Raw genomic sequence first — 21,641 nt, 5'->3', positions numbered from 1 at the left:
CTGTTTACTTTGACAAATGAAAAAATTGAGGACCAGACAGACAAGGGCTGAGCCACAGGTACAATCTCTGTCTTCCCTGCATGGAGCCACAGGACCTTTGTACCTGCTGTCCCCTCAGTTTGGGTCACTCTCCCCTCCACATATCCATGTTTGCTCCTCCCCTTCTGTACTTGTTATCTACTGCTGTATAACAAATTATCTCCAAATTTAGTGACTTAGAACAACCAACATTTATCATTATGCAGTTTTATGGGTCAAGAATCCAAGAGTCATTGCTTCCTGCTCAGGCTCTCTGAGAAGGCTGAAATCAGAATGACAGCAGGTGCAGAGTCATCTGAAGGCTTAACTGGGTCCACTTCCCAGATGGCAACTCAAACGGCCATTGGCAGGAGGCATCAGTTCCTCGCTGGCCGTTGGCAGAAGGGGTGGGTTCCTCACTAGATGGGCCTCTCCACACAGCTGCTTGAGCATCCTCATGACATGGCAACAGGTGATCTGAGAACGAGCAAGTATTTATACCTTACCAGGAGTCATATGCCATCATTTCTGGCACATTCTACTTGCTGGAAGTAAGTCTCCAAGTCTGGTTCACACTCAAAGGGAGGAAATTAAGCTCCATCTCTTGAAAGGAAGAATATCAAAGAAGTTGTGGACATATTTTAAGACCCCATATCTTCCTTCATGTCTCACTGGAATGTTGCCTATCAGAGATGCTCCCCCTGACACATCTGTCTGGAAGAGCCCCCGCCTCTCATCACTGTCTTGTTCCTACTCTGCCTTTGTTTCCTCCATATCACCTGACATCCTTTTCTCTCTCTCTAAGATTTATTAAAAAATAAATAAAATAAAAATAAAAAATAGAAAAAGGTGTATTTATTTATTTGAGAGAGTGAGAGCACACAAGCAGGGGGAGGGGCAGAAGGAGAGGGAGAGAGAATTTCAAGCGGACTCCATGCTGAGCACACTGCCATCTGGGGCTCCATCTCAAGGCCCTGAGATCATGACCTGAGCTAAAATCAAGAGTAAAGGCAGCCTGTCAGCAAGATGGAACCAGACCTTTCTACTGTGCCAGGCACCTGGGCCGCTTCTGGCTGACTCTCTATCTGGCAGGCATATAGCTCTGCTGCCCCTAGGGCCTGCGTGAGCCACTTGGGCAGTGTCATTCAGGGAGAAGGGACTTGTTCCCAACACCACAGCTCAGGTTTTAGGCCTGGGACCAGCTGCAGGGATCTGAGGCCTGACTGTCCCCTTTTCCCATGTCAGGCCTGAGCCAAACCAAGGCTTCTTGGGTCCTCAGTAGGATCTGGGAAAGAGGCCTGCCCAGGGAAGAAGCAGAGATCCATAACTAGGCCCTGGCCCTCTCCTTCTGCTCATCTTGGCTGTCCCTCCCTGGCCACACCCTTACCACCCCTAGATCCTTGGACAGAGCATGTTCATGAGCAATGTTCTCAGGAAAGAACAAAGGACGGGGCCAATCTATCACTTTATGACTTGACACAGGCTTTACCACTTGTGGTGGTGGTCAGATTTCTTGGGCTGAGCCAGCCCGAGGCCCTCACAGAGACCATAGACAGGGCAGTTGTCTCATGTCTGTTTGATTTCCTCTGAGGCCCTGAGGGGACAGCGCAGCACAATGGGAAGCACATGAGCTTTGAAGTTTTTTAAAAATCTGGTTTTAAATTTTTTTAAAAATTTTTTTCAAATTCTGGGTGCCTTTTGTGTGACCTTGGGCAAGTCACCTGAACTCTAAGTCCTCAGTTTCCTCATCTGCAAAATGCAGGCACACTGCGTGCCACCAAGGCTCGTTAGTGATGAAAGGAGAAGAGGCTGAGGAAGAGCCCATTGCCCTGGTGCCCATCCAGACATTAGCTTCCCCCACTCATGTCACTGGCCAGCTGTGTGTTACCCAACAGAAGACTTGTTCCTCCCTCGGGGCTTCATAGAGTTTGGGAGCTGAAGGGACTTCAAGTTTTGTATAACAAGCACATGTTTTCATGTAATGATAAACTAAGGCCCAAGGTCAATGCCAAGCTGAATTGTGGTCTCCAAGAGGCCACAGCTGCATAGTCAGAATCCCAGCCAGGGGCTCATCCCTTGGCACTGGCCCTTCCCATTACCTGGCTGTGAGACTTGGCACAAGTCCCTTCCCTCTCTGGGCCTCAGCTGCCCATCAGCATCATGAGGGGTCAGACTACATGCTTTCTGAGGATCCTTCTTATTCTGTTTTTGCCAGTTCTGGGATTCCATGAGTCAGTAAGATTGCAGTGTTGGCCACCTCTGAGCCACCAGGGTGACTCATCTAAGAAGTCAATGGCTCAATCTCCTCACTCCAGGCTGGGTCACATCTCCATGCCCTCACCTATGTTGCCTCTCTCTGCTAGGAACACCCTTCCCACTCGGGCACATTCCTACTCACACTGTAAAATGTCACCTCTGATATGAAGCTTTCCTTGCCTGCCAGTTCCTCATGTAATACTGATCTTCTCATCATGCTTCCCATGTTCTCGTCATGCTTCCCAGGCCCCGAGCACACTCCCAACATTAGACACATAACCACTCTATTGCCCTGATTTATGCGTGTGTCTGAGGAGCTCCTTGAGGGCAGGGCTGGCTCTGATCTATTTCTGTGTCCAGTACCAGCCCTGGTGCACAGTGTGCAGAGTAAGAATCTATTGAATGAATGAATGAAGAAAAGTCCCAGTCTAAGGCAAACGGCAGCCAACAGGCCTTGCCCCTGTCTTTTGCCGAGAGCCAGTCCCCAACCTGAGTGAGCAGCCCAGGCCCACCTGGCCGCTGGAGTCACTAATGAGCATTGATTCTGATCGGTCCCATCCATCATGCCTCTGGAGCTCCTTTCCTTAAAGAACATTAGGGAGCAAATGTATCATTGGTGACTGGAGGCCCAATAAAGCAGGCACCTCGCGAAATTTAGTATTCAACTCGTAAAGGCCTTAAAAGCATTTTTCAATTATGAATGGCCTGGGGGGAGTCGTTCTTTCTTCGCCGGGGGATGAATAAAGGTGGAAAATAATAGCATATCAATATTGTTGCAACTTAGCAGGATTAATCTGGGAGAGTTAAAGTCGTTGCTTCTCCCTGCTGCCTGTGCGCTCAGGTACACTGAGCCCGACTTGGCCAAGGTGATCCTCGCCAGGACCCCCAGGGCAGGGCCGGCTCCCAGGGGATCAGCACCTCAAGTGCCATGCCTTCCCCTTCTCTCCCTCATGCCCTGGCCCCGGAGCACTCCCTGGCCCTGAGCCATTCTTCTTACCCATGTGAGGCCTCCAGGGCTGGCCTTCTCATAATGATCTCTAAGCTTCGTACCATGCTGAGGGCTTAAAAGGGGTCCTTATCCTGATTATGGTGATGGCTACTCAAACCTACACATGTGATAGAATTTCATAGCACTATACGCACACGCATACACACACAAACATAAAGTGCACGTAGAAGCTGGGTGAAGAGTACAATTTTGTTCTATTTCTATAACTTTCTATGACTTTTAAACTATTTCAAAATAAGACATTATAATCAAAACATAAAAAAAGAAGTTAATATAAAAGGTGGTTCTTGCAGGAATAAAGGAAATGGACCTCCATTGGTGGAAGTATAAAAAGGCAAGGCAACGATGTGGCATTATCTGAGGTCTAAGTGACCTCCTCAAAAACGCATCCCCCTCAAAGACGTCTGCCTCCTAATGCCCAGAACCTGTGAAGAAGTTAGGTTACATGGCGTGGGAAATTAAAGGTTATAGATGGATTGAAGTTGCTAGTCAGCTGACCCCAAGTTGGGGAGAGTAGCCTGGATTATCCCAGGGTCCAATATACTCACAAGATCCTTTTAAGTGAGAGAGGCAGGCCTCAGAGTCAGAGAGAGATTTGAAGATGCTACTGCTGGCTTTGAAGGTGGAAGCAGCAGTCATGAGCTAATGAATGGGGGCAGCCTCCAGAAATTTGAAAAGGTGAAGAAATAGAATCTTTCCTAAAGCCTCCAAAAAGAACTCAGCCTTGGCAACACCTTGATGTTAGCTCATCTTCAGAACTATAAAATAAATATGCTTCAGCTACTAAGTTTGTGGTAATTCATGATAACAGCAAGAGGAAACTAATACATCTAGGAGATAACATTTTTTAATTCAATGTGCACACACCCTAAGATTCAGCAATTTTACTCCTAAAGAAAATCCTTGGTCTGTATTAGGTTGTAGATGTGGTGTGGAGTCATCTACAAGAATGTTCATAGTAGCATTATTCAAAGTCACCTGACTAGAAATGATCCAAATATCCATCAATAGGAAATGGATAGATCCAGTGTGGTATATTCCCCCAATGGAATATCATACAACAGTGAAAATGAATGAATTATAGTTGCACACAAACGCAAGGATGGACTCCACAAGATGATGACAAATGAAAGAAGTAAGTCACAGAGAGAGACAGACAGTAGCATTCATATATCTAAAACTCAAAACTAGACAAAGGTAAAATAATATATAGCTAAGGGTTGTCTTTTAAAAATTTTAATTCCAGTATAGCTAACATGCAGTGTTATATTAGTTTCAGGTGTACAATATAGTGATCCTACTATTCCGTATACTCCTGGTGCTCATCACAAGGGCACTCCTTAATCCCCATCACTTCCATCACCCATCCCCCCATTCACCTCCTCTGTGCTAACCACCAGTTTGTTCTCTAAGAGCTATCTGTTTAAAAAGTCAAAATACAAGGAGAAGCAAGAATGATCAATACAAAAATTAGTATGTTAATCGCCTCTTGGGAGAAAGATAAGAAGGGGCTGAGACTTGCAAGGAGTCTCAAACATACAGCAATTTCTTGAACTGGGTGGTATGGACACAGGCATCTGTTATATTATACATTATAATTACTTAAATTGTATGTACATATTTATATGCCCTTTTGAGTGGATGGTAGAGTTCATAATAAATAAATATTCTTTAAGCCCTTGCTCTTGAGCATTCATTTGATCCATTGTCACTACACTATGAGCAAGGCAGGAGAGGGGTCATTACCTTTACTCTACAAGTGGAGAAATTGAGGCTCTGAGGGATTAAGTGATTTACTCAAGTTCACTTGTCTACTTCCCAAGCTTCCCCTCTATCCATTCACCCCATCTCCCGTACTCTGGCCTGAGTTCAAGAAAGCAATGAGACAGCAGGAAAAGAAAACATGAGTCTCTTCCTCACTTTTGATTTTCAAAAAGGGATTCAAATCTCAGGTCACAGGAATAATTTTGGAGATTATGTAAGCAAGCTCCCCCATTCCTCAGATTATATAAAGATTGTAGGTGTAGGTATAACCATGTAGATGTGCATAGCGGCGTATAGGATTTCTGGGTCAGAAGTAGTGAACAGTGCTATAGAGATGATGGATCCCTGAGAAAGGTGGACCTTATGCTATATTTCCTCTGGACCAAGTATTGCCAGAGGGCAACAGTACACCAGCGAGCTTCATGGGTTCTGAAAAAAAATCTATAAATCTCACTTCCAAGGAGAATCCATGGAGGCAGCAAAACAGTAAGACTGGGTGGTGTACAGGCTGGAAGGATATCTCCTCAAGCTTTCTGAAGCTGGTTTTGTGTAGGAGAAGGCATAAATAACCAAAATATTCAATCAATCAATCCAAGATCTAAAAAAAAGAAGACAACACTATAGAACTTACAGATTTTAAAAATGAATGAAGAGATATTGTGTAGTTTTATAAGGATAAATTTGATAATTCAGTTGAACTGAACAAATTCCTCAAACAACTAACATAAACTGATAGAAGAACAAGTAGAAAATTTACGTAATCCTATGTATTTTAAAGAACATATATCCATTTAAAAAAATCACAAAGAAAATGTTAAGCACAGATGGTTTCACTGATGAATTTTTCCAGGCACATAAGGAAGAAGTGATACCAATTTCACACAAAATGTTCCAAAGAATGTATTGTTAAATAACATTTTCTATCACACTTTTGAGGCCAGCATAATCCTGATAACAAAAATTGCAGAAAATGAAAATTATAGGCCAATCTTTCTCATGATTAATTAATCCCTCTAAGATTCAGTTGTTCATTTGTAAAGTAAAGATCACAATAGTACCTTCCTTGGAGAGTTCTTGTAAGGATTAAATGAGATAGATGTAAAAATCCTTACCAAAATACAGGGAGACCAAATCCATATGTATGGACTTTTTTTTTTTTTTAAGATTTATTTATCTTAGTGTGTGTAAGAGCAAGAGCATGGGGAGAGGTACAGAAGGAGAGAATCCTCAAGCAGACTTTCTGCTCAGCAGGGAGCCTGACATGGGGCTCAATCCCAGGACCCTGAGATTTTGACCTGAGCCAAAACCAAAAGCCAGATGCCCAACCAACTCAGCCACCCACATGCCCCTGTATGGAGGTTTTTATAGTCATAACTCAGTTAGGATTTTTCTTTCCAAGAATGAGTAGTTTTTTTTATCATTTAAAAATCCATTATTAGGGGCATCTAGCTGGCTCATTTGGTAGCGCATACAACTCTCAGTCTCAGGTTGTAGGTTCAAGGCCCACACTGGGTGTAGAGATTACTTAAAAAAATAAAGTTTTTAAAAAAAAATCCATTATCAAAAAAAATCCATTATCACACATAAGAAATAAGTGTTAGCAAGGATGCGGAGAAAAAGGAACCCTCATGCACTGTTGGTGCAGTCATTGTGGAAAACAGTATAGAGGTTACTCAAAAAGTGAAAAATTACAATTCAGCAATTGCACTCCTGGGTATTTATCCAAAGAATACAAAAATATCCTGTTTGAAAGGATATATGCACCCCTATGCTCACTGCAGTGAGCTCAAGGTGCAGCATTATTTACAATAGCCAAATTATGGAAGCAGCCCAAGTGTCCATCAATAAATGAATGGATAAAGAAAATGTGATATGTGTGTGTATAATGGAATATTATTCAATTATAAGAATAAATGAAATACTGTCATTTGCAAGAATATCGATAGAGTTAGAGAGTATAGTGCTAAGCAAAATAAGCCAAAGAAAGACAAATGGCATACGATTTCACTCATTTGTGGAATTTAAGAAACAAAACAAATGAATAAAGGTGGAAGAAAAGAGAGACAAACCAAGAAACAGATTCTTAACTACAGGGAACAAACCAATAGTTACCAGAAGGGAGGTGGATAGACAGATGAGTGAAACGGGTTTTGGGGATTAAAGAGTACATTTATCATGATGAGCACTAAGTAATGTAGAGGATTGCTGAATTTCTATATTATACATATGAAACTAATATAACGCTGTATGTTACCTATACCAGAATTAAAATGAAAAACTTAATAAATTTTTTTAAAAATCAATTATTATAGTTGACCATATTAATACAAAAAAGAAACAGAGGATAAAAATCATACAATCATCTCAATCGATGTAAAAATAATCATTTGATAGAATTCAAACATATTCATGATTTTTAAAACTCTTAGCAAAAATATATTTATTTATTTTTAATTTATTCATAGAGACACAGAGAGAGAGAGAGAGAGAGAGAGAGAGAGAGAGAGGCAGAGATACAGGCAGAGGGAGAAGTAGGATCCATGCAGAAAGCCCGAAGTGGGATTCGATCCTGGGTCTCCAGGATCACACCCTGGGCTGCAGGCGGCACTAAACCGCTGCACCACCAGGGCTGCCCGCAAAAATATATTTAAAATTTTTCTTAACCTGATAAAAGGAATTCACATAAGAGCACAGCAAACAATACCTAATGGCAAAATATTGAGAACCTTCCTCAGAGATTGTTAATGGGGCAATTGTGTCTACTATTGCCATTTATTTTTTTAAGGGGGGGGGGCAGAAAGAAAGGGCAAGAGAGAATGCCAAGCAGGCTCAACGCCTAGTGGAGACTGATGTGGGGCTCAATCCCACAACCCAAAGATCATGACATGAGCCAAAATCAAGAATTGGACACCCAACAAATTGAGCTACCAAAGTGCCCCTGCTATTGCCATTTCTATTCAACATTGTACTGGAAATGCTAGCCAGAGCAACAAGGTAAGAAAAATAAATAAAAGGCATAAAGATTATAAAGAAAAAAGCAGGAGATAACATGGTTGTGTCCATAGAAATTTAAATTAATTTACAAACAATTGAAATATTCAGCAAATTTAGCAGTTATATTTCTATATACCCATAATAATAGTTAAAAATGAAATTTAAAAATATATAATTTGTAATACAGTAAAAAAATCACAATTAATTATAAATCTAAAATGAGATGTACAAAGGGGTGCTTGGGTGGCTCTGTCGATTAGGTATGATTTCAGCTCTTATTTCAGCTCAGGTCAGGATCTCAAGGTCATGGGATGGAACCCCACATCGGGTTCCATGCTCGGTGCTGAATCTGCTTGAGATTCTTTCTCTCCCTCTCCCTCTGTCCCTCCCCTTGCTCACACACACTGCCTCCCTCCCTCCCTCCTTCCCTCCCTCTCTCTCTCAAATAAATAAATAAAACAAAATCTTTTTAAAAAATAAAATGAGATGTATAAGATCTCTACACACAAAACTATAAAACATTATCCAAAAAATTAAATATCTGAAAATCAATGGATGAATATACCATGTTCATGGATTAGAAGATTCTATATTATAAAACTATCTCTTCTCTATAAATTGATCAGTAGATTCAATGCAATCCAAGTCCAAATTGAAATCCCCAGCAGGATTTTTTTGGTGGAAACTACCAAACTAATTATAAATTTTTTTAAATGAAAATGCAAAGGTTAAAAATACCCAGGATAATTTTGAAGAAGAGCAAACTTAACTTAAACCAATGGATATCAAAACTTATTATGAAGTTAAAGTTATTAAGATAGTGTGGTATTAATGCAAGGAAAGACAAATACACCCTAGAACATAAAAATAAAGAAGATTCTATTTCTTGCACAATTCAATTTATAGAATAAGGTTTATAGTCACTGCACAACCATAAGTACCATATGGGCATCTAATAGATGGGCCTTGAGAGTCAGGAACTCTTCCTTAATGAAATAATGATAGACATAAAATCTGAATTAAAAACAGAGAGAGCATGTGCAAAGGCCCTGTTGGTGTAGGAAACCTGGCCTATTAAGAAAGTTGAGAGAAGGCTCATGAAGCTGGGGTTGAGAGAGAGGAGGGGTGAAGATTGGAGCTGCAGCTAGAGAAGTCAAAGGTCTGCATGGCTTCCAGGGCCGCAGTAAGGACTATGACCACATCTCTACTTTCATAAGTTTCTTCACACCTGTTAAGGGACTTGCTTGCCATAAGACTGTGAGCCCTACAAGAATGGACATTTCTCTGTGTCTTGGTGGTAGTAGAAGGTGCTCAGAGGTGCTTGATGAATACACATGAGAGCAGGGCTGGGATAAGAGCCAGAGCCAGTGACTCCTTGTCCAGGGTTCTTCTGTTCACCTTGGTACCTCTAGGCTTCCAACACTTTACTCAAGTCCCCTCCCTGCATCGCCCCTTAATACAAACACAGAAAAACTCTTTGTATTACACACAAGACCTTATCAATATAACACGGTCCTCTTGTTCTCCTCAAGATAGTGGCTGCCAGAGACCAGAGTCAGCATCTGGTGTGCCTGTACCCTAGGACCTAGGCAATAATCAGCAGATCTTTGATGAAATGTTCTCTGACAGACCTGTGCTCAAACCCCAGCCCCACCTCTGACCTTCTTTGTGACTTCAGGGCATTTAATTGGGTCTCTGAGGCTCAGGTGTTCATCTGTAAAATGGAGGTGATAATAGCTACTTTCCTCCAAGAATTCTTGTGAGGATTATATGTGATAATGTGTGAAAAATACCTAACAGAATCTGACACACCCTCAATGCTCAAGGAATGCTAGCTGCTATGATTGTCATTATTCTCTGAGTCTGCATTTTTTCATCTATCAATTGGCTAAATGAACATATCTGGGAGTGATATCAGTGGAGACATTAGCAATCTACCTTGCATATTTTGATAATGGTTAAATTGTCCATCAGGCATATATTGCTTTTGTCATTTTTAATAGGTGTAATTTTTACCTTCTGGGTTGTCATAAAGGTTAACAAGACAGTGTATTTAAAGCACCTAACAGGGCACCTGGATGGCTCAGTTGGTTAAGCATCTGCCTTTGGCTCAGCTCACGATCCCAAGATCCTAGGATTGAGTCCCACATTGGGCTCCCTGCTTGGTGAGGAGCCTGCTTCTCCCTCTCTCTCTCTGCTGCTCCCCCTGCTTACATTTCCTCTCGCTCTCTTGCACTCTCTCTCTGTCAAATAAATAAATAAAATCTTTAAAAATAAATAAATAAGTAAAGCACCTAGCATAGTATCTGGTTTATGATGATGATTCAATAAATGGTGGATTTGGTTATTACCAATCACAAGCAGAATCCTTCGTCCTAGAATTTGCCTTCTCAGCATGCTAAGTCCTGCCCTATCCCTCCAGCAGTTGACTTTGGAGACATTCAGGGGTTCCCTGGCTGATCAAGAAAGCACAGGCGACCCTTCTCCCACTGTGGCCTATGCCACCTCCTCCTCTGATTTTTCCTGTGGAGCATTTTATTCCCTCCCGTCTTCAGCATACCTTCTACCAGAATAAAAGAGACGGCCAGAATTTGGTTGTTCCATCCAGGTTCCTGGCCATCAACCCCAAGGAAATAGCTTTGGTCCTAATGCCACACGCAAGCCATGCCTAATGTCAAAGAGAGATGCCTGTGTCTCTTTAAAAAGATTTTATTTATTTATTATATCACATATAATCTCAGTGGCTTGCAGGAACAGAGGTTTATTTTTCGGCCACACTACAAGTTCACTGCTGCTCAGATAAGCTCTGATCCATGTCATATTCTCTGTAACCTGGGCAGATGAAGCAGCTTCTTTCTGGAATATTACAAAGTTGTTTTGGAGAAAGGGAATGAAACATTGCACGTTACACAATGCCTTAAAGCTTCTGCCCAAAAGTGGCAGGTGGCACTTCTACTCACATTTCATTGGCCAAAGCAAGTCATATGATCAAACCTGATGTCAATGAGGTAGGAACCGTATGACCCTCCCACAGAAACAAGTGAATAATTGAGAACAATAATACAATGTACCCCCAACCCCCATCTTGCACCAATCTATCTTCAGTTAAGCAGATAGACTGAAATATAAAAACAGAAGTAAATCATCCTATTCTCCTGTTTTAAACCCTCTACCCTCATTCTTAGAATAAAATCCAAATTCCTGCCAGATCTGACCCAGCCTCCCTCCTACCTTCTCTTCAATTCCTTTTCTGCTTTCATTCTGGCTCCATTCACGCTGGCTTCTGAATTTGCAAGCTCTTTCTCACCACAGGGCCTTTGCACATGCTTCCCTAGGTCAGGTCAATGCTTTAACCCAGCTCTTCCCAGGCCTGGCTTTTCCCATAAATAGAGCTCAGCTTAACTATCACAGCAGAGAAACCTCCCTGACCTCCCCATTATTCTCTTCCACATTGCCCCATTTATGTCCTTCCTAACATTTTTAGCAAGCTGGAATTATTCTGTATAATAATTTTATAACTGGAACATAAGCTCTCTGGGAGTGCACGTGTCTGTCCTGCTCCCCACAGTGCCTCTATATCAGTAGGAATTCAGCCAATAATAGCAGCATGAATGAAAGGACCAGATGGGGACCAGAGGGGCAGGCCTGGCCTGACAGCTCAGTGCAAAGAAGCATCATGAACTCTCCCTGCCCATGCTCCCCAGGATGGTGCCGCAAGCCTCATCTGCTCCTTGTCCTTGTCTATCCACTGCAGTCCACTCAGAACCAGAACGTGTGTTATGTATCATCTCAAAATTAAGCCAGATGTGATCATTTATTGAGTAGCTACTCTGGGCTGGGTGCTGGGGTCTGCATCCCACCCACTGTGTCTTGATCGCTGAGAGGTAGGTATGATGATCCTTGATTTACAGATGAGGAAACTGAGGCTCCTGGCGGTTGGCAGGTTTGCCTACTATGACTGTGCAGCTCACAGATGGAAGAACTGGGATTTGAACCCAAGACTGGCTCCAAGAAAAGCCTGAGCAGGACTTCTGTGCTATTTGATAGTTATACAAGCAGGGCCTGTAGTTGGCAGGATAATGGCCCCCAAAGATGCCATGTCCAAATCTTTGATGTGGAAAGGGACTTTGCAGGGATATTTAGATTAAGGATGTGACATGCAAGAGTGTGCTGGATTATCCCTTGTGATCACTTTGGGGCCACCTGGATGAGAGAGGCAGCAGCGTTAGTGCCAAGCCAGAGACAGAGATGAGAAGATGCTAGCCTGATAGCTTTATATGTGGAGGAAGGAGGCCACGAGCCAAGGAATACGAGTGGCCTCCAGAAGCTGGGGGAAAAAAAAAAAAAAAAAAACAAGGAAAAAGATTCTCCCTACAACGCCTGGGTGGTTCAGCAGTTGAGCATATGCCTTTGGCTTAGGGTGTGATCTCAGGGTCTGGGATCAAGTCCCGCTTTGGGGTGCCTGTGAAGAGCCTGCTTCTCCCTCTGCCTATGTCTCTGCTTCTCTCTGTGTGTCTCTCATGAAAAAATAAATTAATAAAATAAAATAATAAAATAATTCTCCCTTACAGTTTCTAGAAGGAATACAGCCAGGCCTACACCTTGATCTTATCCCATGAAACCTCTGACCTATGGAACTGTAAGATAATAGACTTTGGTTGTATAAAGCCAGTAAGAGTGGTAATTGTCACAGCAGTAGGAAGGTTTCACAATCCCTCACTATTGGGCATGTGTCCACCTGAACTGTTGGTCCTCTGATGGCAAGAGCCCAGCAAGTGGCAGTGGGACATATAGTAGGCACTCAATAATGACTCAGAGGGTGTAGTTCAGGGTTGGCACTCGCGGGAGTAAGAAAGATCCACAGTGAATCCAAGAGGAGGGGACTGGAGAGGACATGGGGTGACACCAGTCCGGTATGGGGAACAGATAGGACATCGGCCCCTGAGGTGGTGCAGAGAACACAAATCCCTCCTGGAAGGATCCACGGAGTCAGGTCAATCACTCTCACTTTACACATGCAAACACCAAGACTCAGAGAGAGGACCGAGGCCACTAGGCAGGCTGGTGGCCAAGATGGGATTAGAAATTCGATCGCCTGATCGCTGTCAATCTTGTTCCCAACCCCTGGCCAGCGCTGCCCCATCTTGGGTGACCAAGATGTCGCTCATCCGGGGACCTGGAATGAGAGATCCCCTGAGAGGCTGGAGGCTGGGGGCCAAGTGCAGGCACGTTAGGAAGGGGCATGGAGGTGAGCAAGGCATGCGCCTACCCAAGAGCTCCACGTCCAGCAGAGAACGGATGTGACAGGGCATCTCAGGGACTAGAGACCAGGCTTCTAGTCCCAGCTCTGCTACCAGGTCATCTTTGGCAAGTTCCTCTTCCTCCCTGAGACTCAGTTTCCCCATTGGGGAATTGGATTTTACTTCTAAAGGCTTTCCTGGCCCTTGTGTGGTGGGGTCTGCCATCCAGCCTGCCTCGCTCTCAGCCCCATGCCCCCCACTCAGCTGGGGTCCCCTGGCTTCTCAGCGAGCTCATTGACTTCTCACACGCTGGCCTGGGGCCAGGGGACGGCCACGGCCTGGTCCCCCACCCAGACTCAGCAACAGGTGTTTCCCACCCTGTCCTGACCTTTGCCCTGCCCTCTCCTTCACCTGCCCCACAGTGGAGCTTCTAGCCTACCCTACCCTGGGGTCCTAACCCCAGAAAGAGGGGAGCTCAGATAATGTGATAGGCATCTGGCCCCAATGCCGGGGTCTCTCCTGCCCCCAACTCCCCATCACAGCCACTCTGACCCTCCTCTTTGACATACTATGACCCCTGCCTGCCCTGACTCCCAGCCTTTGGTTCCTGTGCCCTGCAGGCTGGCCTGGACATTTTCCTCACATCTCAGGAGCCTAGAAGCTTCCCCACCCACCCCTCCAGCATCCTGGTAGCTTTCAACTACAGAGACTATGCAGCTCCCAAACCTCCCGACTCCCATCCCATAGGAAAGCTACAAAGGAAGGAGTCCGCGGATGAGAACCAATGCACAGAGAGGGTCAGCAATTGCCCAGAAGACACACAGCAAGGGCACGGAGCCCCCACATTCAGTGTCTTCACCTGGGACCACTCCCCAGCGTCCTAACCCTGCCCAGCGACTCCCTCTGACAGCCTGAAGGACAGGGCGAGCAGCCAGCGCGATGACCGATGTCCAAGACCACAGCGATGCTATTCTTTCCTCCAGTGAGCTCCGCCCACCCTGTGCCAGATTTAGCCATTTAATGCAGCCGGGCCTGCTCCATCCCTGCCTCTGAGATTAGCTCTGGAACTGGGCTTTGAATGCCTGCCCAGAGACACTCAGCTTAAAACACCGGGAACCAGAAAAAAAAAAAAAAATCGACCACATTTAATGGAGCCGTCAGCGGGCGGGTCTGGGCCGTCCATTACGCGGCCCTGCCCGCCCAGGGAGCCCAGCCACGTGGCCGCCTGACCACAGCATTAAGGCGACGCTGGCCCGCAGGCCAGGCTGGGGGAAGAGCCACCAGAGCCCAGGCCCGGGGCCTGCCTCCCCTGCTCCCCAAGGCGCAGGGCCCCAGGGGCCCCAGGGACCCCTCAACAGGAAGCAGGGAGGAGGCCTTACTGCGTAAACCTGCCCCTCCTGCTCCCGGCCCTGCTCCTGAACAAGCCCCGGGAGGTCTCTCTGAGGCCCGACGCAGCAGAAGGACCGCCTGAGCTCTACCGCAGGGGCAGCGAGCATCAGTGAGACACCCCTGGGGACCCCGGCTCCCCCAACGTGTCCTGGATAATGTCTGCCCTACCACAGTTTTTGCTGCTTTCCTTTTGCTATTTAAAAATTACCCTCAGGGGGCCTGGGTGGCTCAGTCGGTTAAGCGTCTGCCTTCGGCTCAGGCCCTGATCCCGGGGTCCTGGGATGGAGCCCCACATTGGGCTCCCTCCTCAGCAGGGAGTAGGCTTCTCCCTCCGCCTCTGCCCCTCCTCCCCCCAACTTGTGCTCTCTCTCTCTCTCTCTCTCAAATAAATAAAATCTTTAAAAAAATTATCCTCATTAACATCCAAGTCGCTCTAGAACACGGCTTCCCAAAATGTGTTCCAGGAACTATCAGTCTCTCAAGATCCTTCATAGGAAACAAAAGTGACACTTACAAGGCTTAGTAAATGCTCTGAGAAGTCCTGTAATAGAGTTTGATTTTATTTAATTCATTTCCCAGACTTATTTGATCACAGAACCCTTCCTTTACCTCAACAGAACATCAGCATCCTGAGAGTCTCGTCTTCCAGGGAACGCTCTTTGGGAAACGACACTTTAGGAGCCTGGGTCCCTCTCCTTCCTAAGCCCCGACTGTGGTCACAGGCTCCAATTATGCGGTTGGTCAAAGCCTACGAAGGGATTAAGGGGCACTCTGGCCTTCAATTACAGGTGAATCTAAGGGCCCGAGTCACAGGCCCAGCCAGAATCAAGGGAGGGAACACAGGTGCCTCTTAGTGGGAGGAGGGCCATCGTCACATGTAAGAAGAACGTGTGGAGTGCCCTCCCTCCCCACCCTACCCCTACTCTGGTGGAGCAGGGATTTAGCCATGGAACAAGAGCTACTTCTCAGATGCTTAGCCTCTTAGACCTGAGCTCCCTGGAAACAGCCTCTGCGGATTCATGGACCACCCGGCTTCCTAGCAGAAGCCCCGAGCCAGATAACAGGAGACCTGGATTCTACTCCTGCTTCTCCAGATGGCATGCTGTGGGGCCCAGGGAAGGCCTCTGACCTCTCCAGGCTGGTGGCTGCAGGTCTGGGACCCCTCTGCATGGACACACCTTCTCCCACACTCCCAGGAGTGCTGGGCTATTTGTATAAGATGCTCCGAGATCCCATCAGCCAAAGCTTATCAAACATCTTATCTGGGCCAATCCTGTGCAAGGCCCTGGAGCTCAGTTTACCCCTATTCCTCAAAGCCATGATTCTCTTACCGCAGGCGGGTCTGGACCACCAGTCGCTAACGTCTTTAATTAACGGAGAAAAGCAATTTGGTAAACACGGATGTCCCAGATGTGAGAGAAAAAGCAAACGGAACATCAAAGCTCCTTTTATGTGAACTTTCCAGGGCCACAGAACTCATGCAGTGTGACAGACTGAATTTTCCAAACGTGGCCACCAGGACAATTTTCACCCCACATGTTCTTCCAACACGGTGACAACAACCCTGTACGTTCCCTCCCTGGATCAGGCTGGGCCTGAGGTGACAGTGGAAGTAACACTATGTGACTTTGGAGGCTAGGTCATGAAGGATAACACAGCTGTCCCCGGGCCCCTTGAGATGCTCCCTCTTGGATCCCAGGCACCACACTCTGAAGAAGCCCAGGCCACATCGACAGAGCACATGGAGCTCGTCCAGCCACCAGGCCCACCGGCGGAGAACCCAGAGGACCCCCAGCCTCAGCTATCAGGCCTGACACTGAGGAAGCTTTCAGCTGACTTCTGTCCCAGCCACACTCTGACCACAACCGCTTGTGAAAGCTGAGCAAGAACCACCTAGCTGAGCCCAGTTAATGCTCAGAACAGAGACATCATTTTAAATGTCATTGTCTTAAGTCACTGAGTTTGGGATGCTATTTTATGCAGAAATGGACAACCAGAACGTGTGGCAAGGAGCTTCCTTCCGACCATCCTTGCAGAGGTGAGGAGGGCCTGCTTCAGGTGTCCCCGTCTCTCTTCTGTCCTCTGCCGAACAAGGCCTCTGTCACATGATGGCGATGCACACTAACCAGCTCAGACATCATAAAGCCCACGCCCTAGAGCATCTACCACATGCCGTTTGATTGCACTCCCGTGATCTCAGAACATTCCTTCCTGCCTGTTAGAGATCTTGAGCCTTATTTGACAGATGAGGAAACAGGAGTTCGGAGAGGTTGAGTGACTTGTCCGAGGCTCCGGAGCCAGTGTGGGGAGGACCAGATTTGGGGCAGATCTGAGTGGCATCCCCTTCTTAGGCTGCCTCCTGTCTCTCTCTTTCTCTCTCTCTTGGGGTGGGCTGAGGAAGGGAGCAGAGTGGCCCATGGAGAGCACGCAGGTGTAGGTCCCATGCTGACTCTGCCTCTCATCAGCTGTGCTTCTTGGGGCAGCTTTCTTTCCCTCTCTGAGTCACAGATTCCTCACGTGTGGAATGGGATGCGGATGCGGACTGATATGAGGCGAGGAGGGCATGCAGGCATGCACAGCACAGAGGATCTGATGGTGTCTGCTTTAAAGGAGGAAGCCCAGTGACCAATGCCAGCCTGACGGCTTGTTCACGGCCTGGCCAGTGGTTTGGGCTTCAGACAAGATCAGGGACCTCGGGGTGGTGAACTCAGCCTCTGTGTCCCCTGGCCAGACTGTCCCCACCCTCTCAGGACTGAGCCCTCTCCCCAGGCACACAAACCTCCACCAGACAGAAGTGCGCGGCCAGGCTGAGCAGCCTCCGCTGAAGGCACCTGTTGAAGGATCCCGAGGCAGAAACTCCCCTCCCCATCTCCTGATTGATTCGCTTCAACAAACATTTACCACCAGGCTGTGCTCTTCAAGCTGCCCTTACAAGTTCAGTTCCTGTCCACCCTGTTCTGGGTCCACAAGGCTGACCAGCTTGGGCGACATCGACACATCCCTGAGCTTGTCACTGGGTCCCACCAGCAGGAGCGCCTGCAGGAGCCAGAGGGAGGGAAGGAGGATCGCAGCATCACAGGCGGATGAAACTGGAAGGGTGCTTGGAGCTTATATCCACCGCCTCAGACGAGGCCTCTGGGGCCCAGAGAGGGCATGGCCCGCCCAAGCCCGCACAGGGGGTAGGTGGCTAATTCTCAGCCTGGTCTATGTTTGTAGACTAGGGTGGCAGGTGGCAAGAAAGATGCCCCCCTGGCATTTGCTCCCCTTATTCCAGGCTCCCTCAGCATTTAAAGGGCCCCTCCCCGGCCCCTCCATTTGAGATACTCCTTAACAATGACACAGACCAACCCCCAACTCCCCCACCCCTTCCCTACCCCAGGTGACATTCAGGTACAAACCTCAGCCATCAGGTAGGGCAAGAGTGTTTGGATTCTAGACTCCAGAGTCAGTCAACTTAGTCCCATTCCTGACTCTACCACAGGCTAGCTGTGTGTGAGGCTGGGGCAAAGCCACTAGTCCCCCCGGGCCTCCGTTTCCTCATCTGTAAAATAGGGAGAATAACAGTGTCTGCCTTATAGGGTTGTGTGGAGATTAAATGAGAGGATACTTGAAAAAGTCTGAAGTAGCATCTGGCCCTCAACTGACATCAGTCATTGCCACCCCAGATGACCCGCCCCGACCACTGGGTCACAGCCAAGAGGGCATTTCCAAAGTGGGAAGGCTTTGGTGTTGGTCTCGGTCGGCTCAGCTGCTCTGACAAAACACCACAGACTGAGTGGCTAACAACAGAAATGTATTTCCCACAGTTCTGGAGGCCGGAAATCCAAGACCAAGGGCCCCGAGTGCTTGCCTTCTGGAGAGGGCCCTCTTCCTGGTTCACGGCTGGCGCCTTCCCGCTCTGTGCTCACACGGTGGCAGGGTCTCGGGTTCTCTGGAGCCTCTTCTATAAGGGCACTAATCCCATTTGTGAGAGCTCCCCCCTCACACTTGAGTACCTCCCAAAGACTCCCTTACTGATACTATCATCTTTGGGGAAACGGTTTCAACACATGAATCTGGGGGTAACAAACATTCAGTCCCCAGCACGGCCCATCCAGACCAATCTTCCAGAACACAGTCGAGGAAACAGCCCCTCTCCTGGGCCCCTCATGGCTCCCAGCCCAACCTGTGCACTTGAGGTACTGGGGTGGGGGGTGGTACAGGAGGGAGGGATCTGCTTCCTGGTCCCCACTCCCGCCTCTTGGCTGGAGCCACCTCCTGAGCCAGCCTCAGCAGCTTCTAGAAACCTCCAGAGCCTCGAGTTCAGGGTTTGAGCCGGATCCCTCCTCACTTCCATCTGCTTCCCATGCCAAGAGGCCCACCACTGCGCCACATGTCTGGGGCCCTGCACACCCATGTATCTGCCCAGCACTCACTTTGTGAGCTCCTGTGGCATGCGGGCCTGAGGGGGCCTCAGAGACCAGCATGGGGAGGGGGACAGACCAGAAAGCAATCAGATGTAACCCCCAGAGCAGTGCTAGAATGTGGCCCTGTGGGGTGCTGAGGAAGCACCGGACTCACTGCAGAGAGGTAGGGACTAGGGGACAATCGGGAGGGCGAGTCAGACTTCCCTAGCAGAGGTAGAGGTGACGGGTGTGCAGACAGAAAAGATGACTTGGAGGGGTGCCTGGGGGGCTCAGTCGGTTGAGCGTCTGCCTTTGGCTCAGGTCAGGATCCCGGGGTCCTGGGATCGAGTCCCACATCACGCTTCCTGCTCAGCAGGGAGTCTGCTGCTCCCCCTGCCTCTCCCCCCACTCATGCTCTTTCTCTCTCTCTCAAATGAATAAAATCTTTAAAAAAATAAAAATTAAAAACCATGACTTGGCATGAACCCGGGTCTTATTCTTTCCAGCAACCGACACTAACTGAGTACACACTATGAGCCAAGCGCCGCTCTAGGCCTTGTGGAACCGCAGTGAGCAGACCGAGGGGGACCCCGGGCTGACACTAACGCGGGGAGTAGGTAAAGCGCAGAGCTGATGGGCAGAAGGGAGGAAAGTGAAGCAGGGCGAGGACGGGCAGGGGCTGCCTCGGGAAGAGACTTGGGCGGAGAGCAGGGACGGGGAGCCATGGAGTGCACCCCGGCAAGGGAGAGGGAAGGGCCTGGGGAAGGGCTGGAGGGAGTGAGGCGGGAGGCAGGGGAAGATGGCCAAGGGCTTTGTGCGGCACGAAGAGCACCCTGGGCAGCGGGAAGCGCTGAGGGGGGCTGACGGAGCACCCATGCTTGGCCTGCTAATGCCAGTGACCCCGATCTTCAGCCCGCCTCGCGGTGGGGGGCACCCTTGCCTGTCCACCCCCCAAGCCTTCACCACGATTCCTGCCTGGGCCCCAGCCTCTACCTCGGAGACCAGGCCTCCCCGCCTCGCCCCCTGGCCAAGGCCAAGCAGCTCTGAGGACCACCCGGGCCAGGGTCAGTGTCTCCGGCAGAGAAGCAGACACGGCCCCGCGGGTCCGAGGCCGGGGGTCCCACAGTCAGAGCAGTTCCCACCAACGCTGGGAGTCGGGCGCCCAGGGTCCTGTAGCGGCCCAGCCACCGCGTCATCGCGTGGCTCTGGGGAAACCCTTTCGCCTCTCCGGGCCTCAGTTTCCCCCAGGACCCCGCCAGCTCTTCGGTGCTACCACCTTCCTTGCCCCTCTGTCGCAGGGGCGGACCTGCCTCCGCATCGGACCTCTCCACCACCAGCTCCGGTGCCCCCTCCCGGGGCCCCCAGAAGCATCCACCACCCCGGGGAGGCCAGCGGCTCCTAAGCCTCCCAGACCCCGACTCCTCCCACACTCCCCGCGGCCCAGCGCGCCTCTCCTGCTCTTTGTCATCGGCTCCAGATACCAGGAGGGGAAAAGCGCTAATTCCACTGGAGGCTCGACCCCACGCTCATTTATTTCAGACGTGACCTTTGATTTCTCGGGGAGAGTGTAAATTACATGTCGCCAGCATAAAATATTAAATCCAATTTATACTTAATTATTGATGCTATTATGTATTCTATAGTAATGGCATCAGAATCTCAGCCCCCGTCCGTGCCCAGTAAATAGCTTTTTTGCATTAGAGGCTCCTTGAGGTAAGAAATCTTGCTCCATTCCTCCTTAACCGTATGATTGATGATTATGGGGAAGTTCGTAAATAGTCTTCCAGAAATATTTCTCTGGTCGCCCGTAGCTCCGAAGGAAGGTGGGGGCCGTGCTAATTAGCAGGGCGGCCGGGCGGATGCAGCCCTCCCCGCCACCATTTAGAGCTGGTGGGTTGAGGGTTGGCGAGATGGGGATGGTTTAAGCGAAGCTCTGCTGAGTGGTTTAAGAGAGCGCGGAGGAGGACCACAGTGGTTTTCTGAAGGCTTCAAGTCACATGTAATCTTCACATGGACACTGGGGTTTTGTTTTTTATTGAAACATTAATAATTCCGGTTTCTTGTAAAATATTCATGGTTCCTGTTGCTGCATTCAAACCCACTCTTGGCCACTGCTTTTAATTTCGAACTCGGCCCGTGCAGGCCTCTGCCGTCGACCACCCATTGCTGCCGTGCAATTTATTAAGTGGAGGTAACGGTGGCCATCGGGTGGTCAGAAAAATCGAGCTCAGGGTTTCTCTGTAGCAACTGGTTGCAAGCCAGAAAGGCCCCGCGGCGAGCAGGGCGGCCGCTGGGCAGGCGGAGTGAGCACTGTGGGACAGAGCATCCTCCCAGCTAAGTGGACACTGGAGACGCTGGCAGGGCTGGGCCCGGAGAATGGGGCTGCCCTGGAGGGGAAGACCGAGGCAGGCTGGAGGCGGCGAAGGGGATGAGGGGGGAGCGAATGGGCGCCCACATCGGGGAGGGTGTTGGGACAGCACGGGACACGGGACAGCAAAGCAGGGAAGAACGCAGGCTCCGGGGACAGGAAGCCAGGGTTCGAGCCCCAGGCCTGCCTCCAACTAGCGGTGCAACCTTAGCGGGTGA

At 48.4% G+C, this 21,641-nt stretch overlaps 1 long non-coding RNA gene across 1 annotated transcript in view; it reads right to left on the bottom strand.

Annotated features, from left to right (window-relative positions):
• Window positions 1-218: 218 nt before the first annotated feature.
• The window catches only part of LOC111093454, a 40,936-nt gene continuing 19,513 nt past the window's right edge, over window positions 219-21,641 (bottom strand). Inside the window, exon 2 of the long non-coding RNA XR_005355970.1 lies at window positions 219-495. This is a non-coding gene — a long non-coding RNA (uncharacterized LOC111093454). The remainder of the gene's footprint in view (window positions 496-21,641) is intronic.

This window comes from Canis lupus, chromosome 2 (genome assembly GCF_011100685.1).
Source record: "Canis lupus familiaris isolate Mischka breed German Shepherd chromosome 2, alternate assembly UU_Cfam_GSD_1.0, whole genome shotgun sequence".
Classification (NCBI taxonomy): Eukaryota; Metazoa; Chordata; class Mammalia; order Carnivora; family Canidae; genus Canis; species Canis lupus.
The sequence above is the reverse complement of the archived record's forward strand: the minus strand, read 5'-3'. Positions and strand labels throughout refer to the sequence as shown.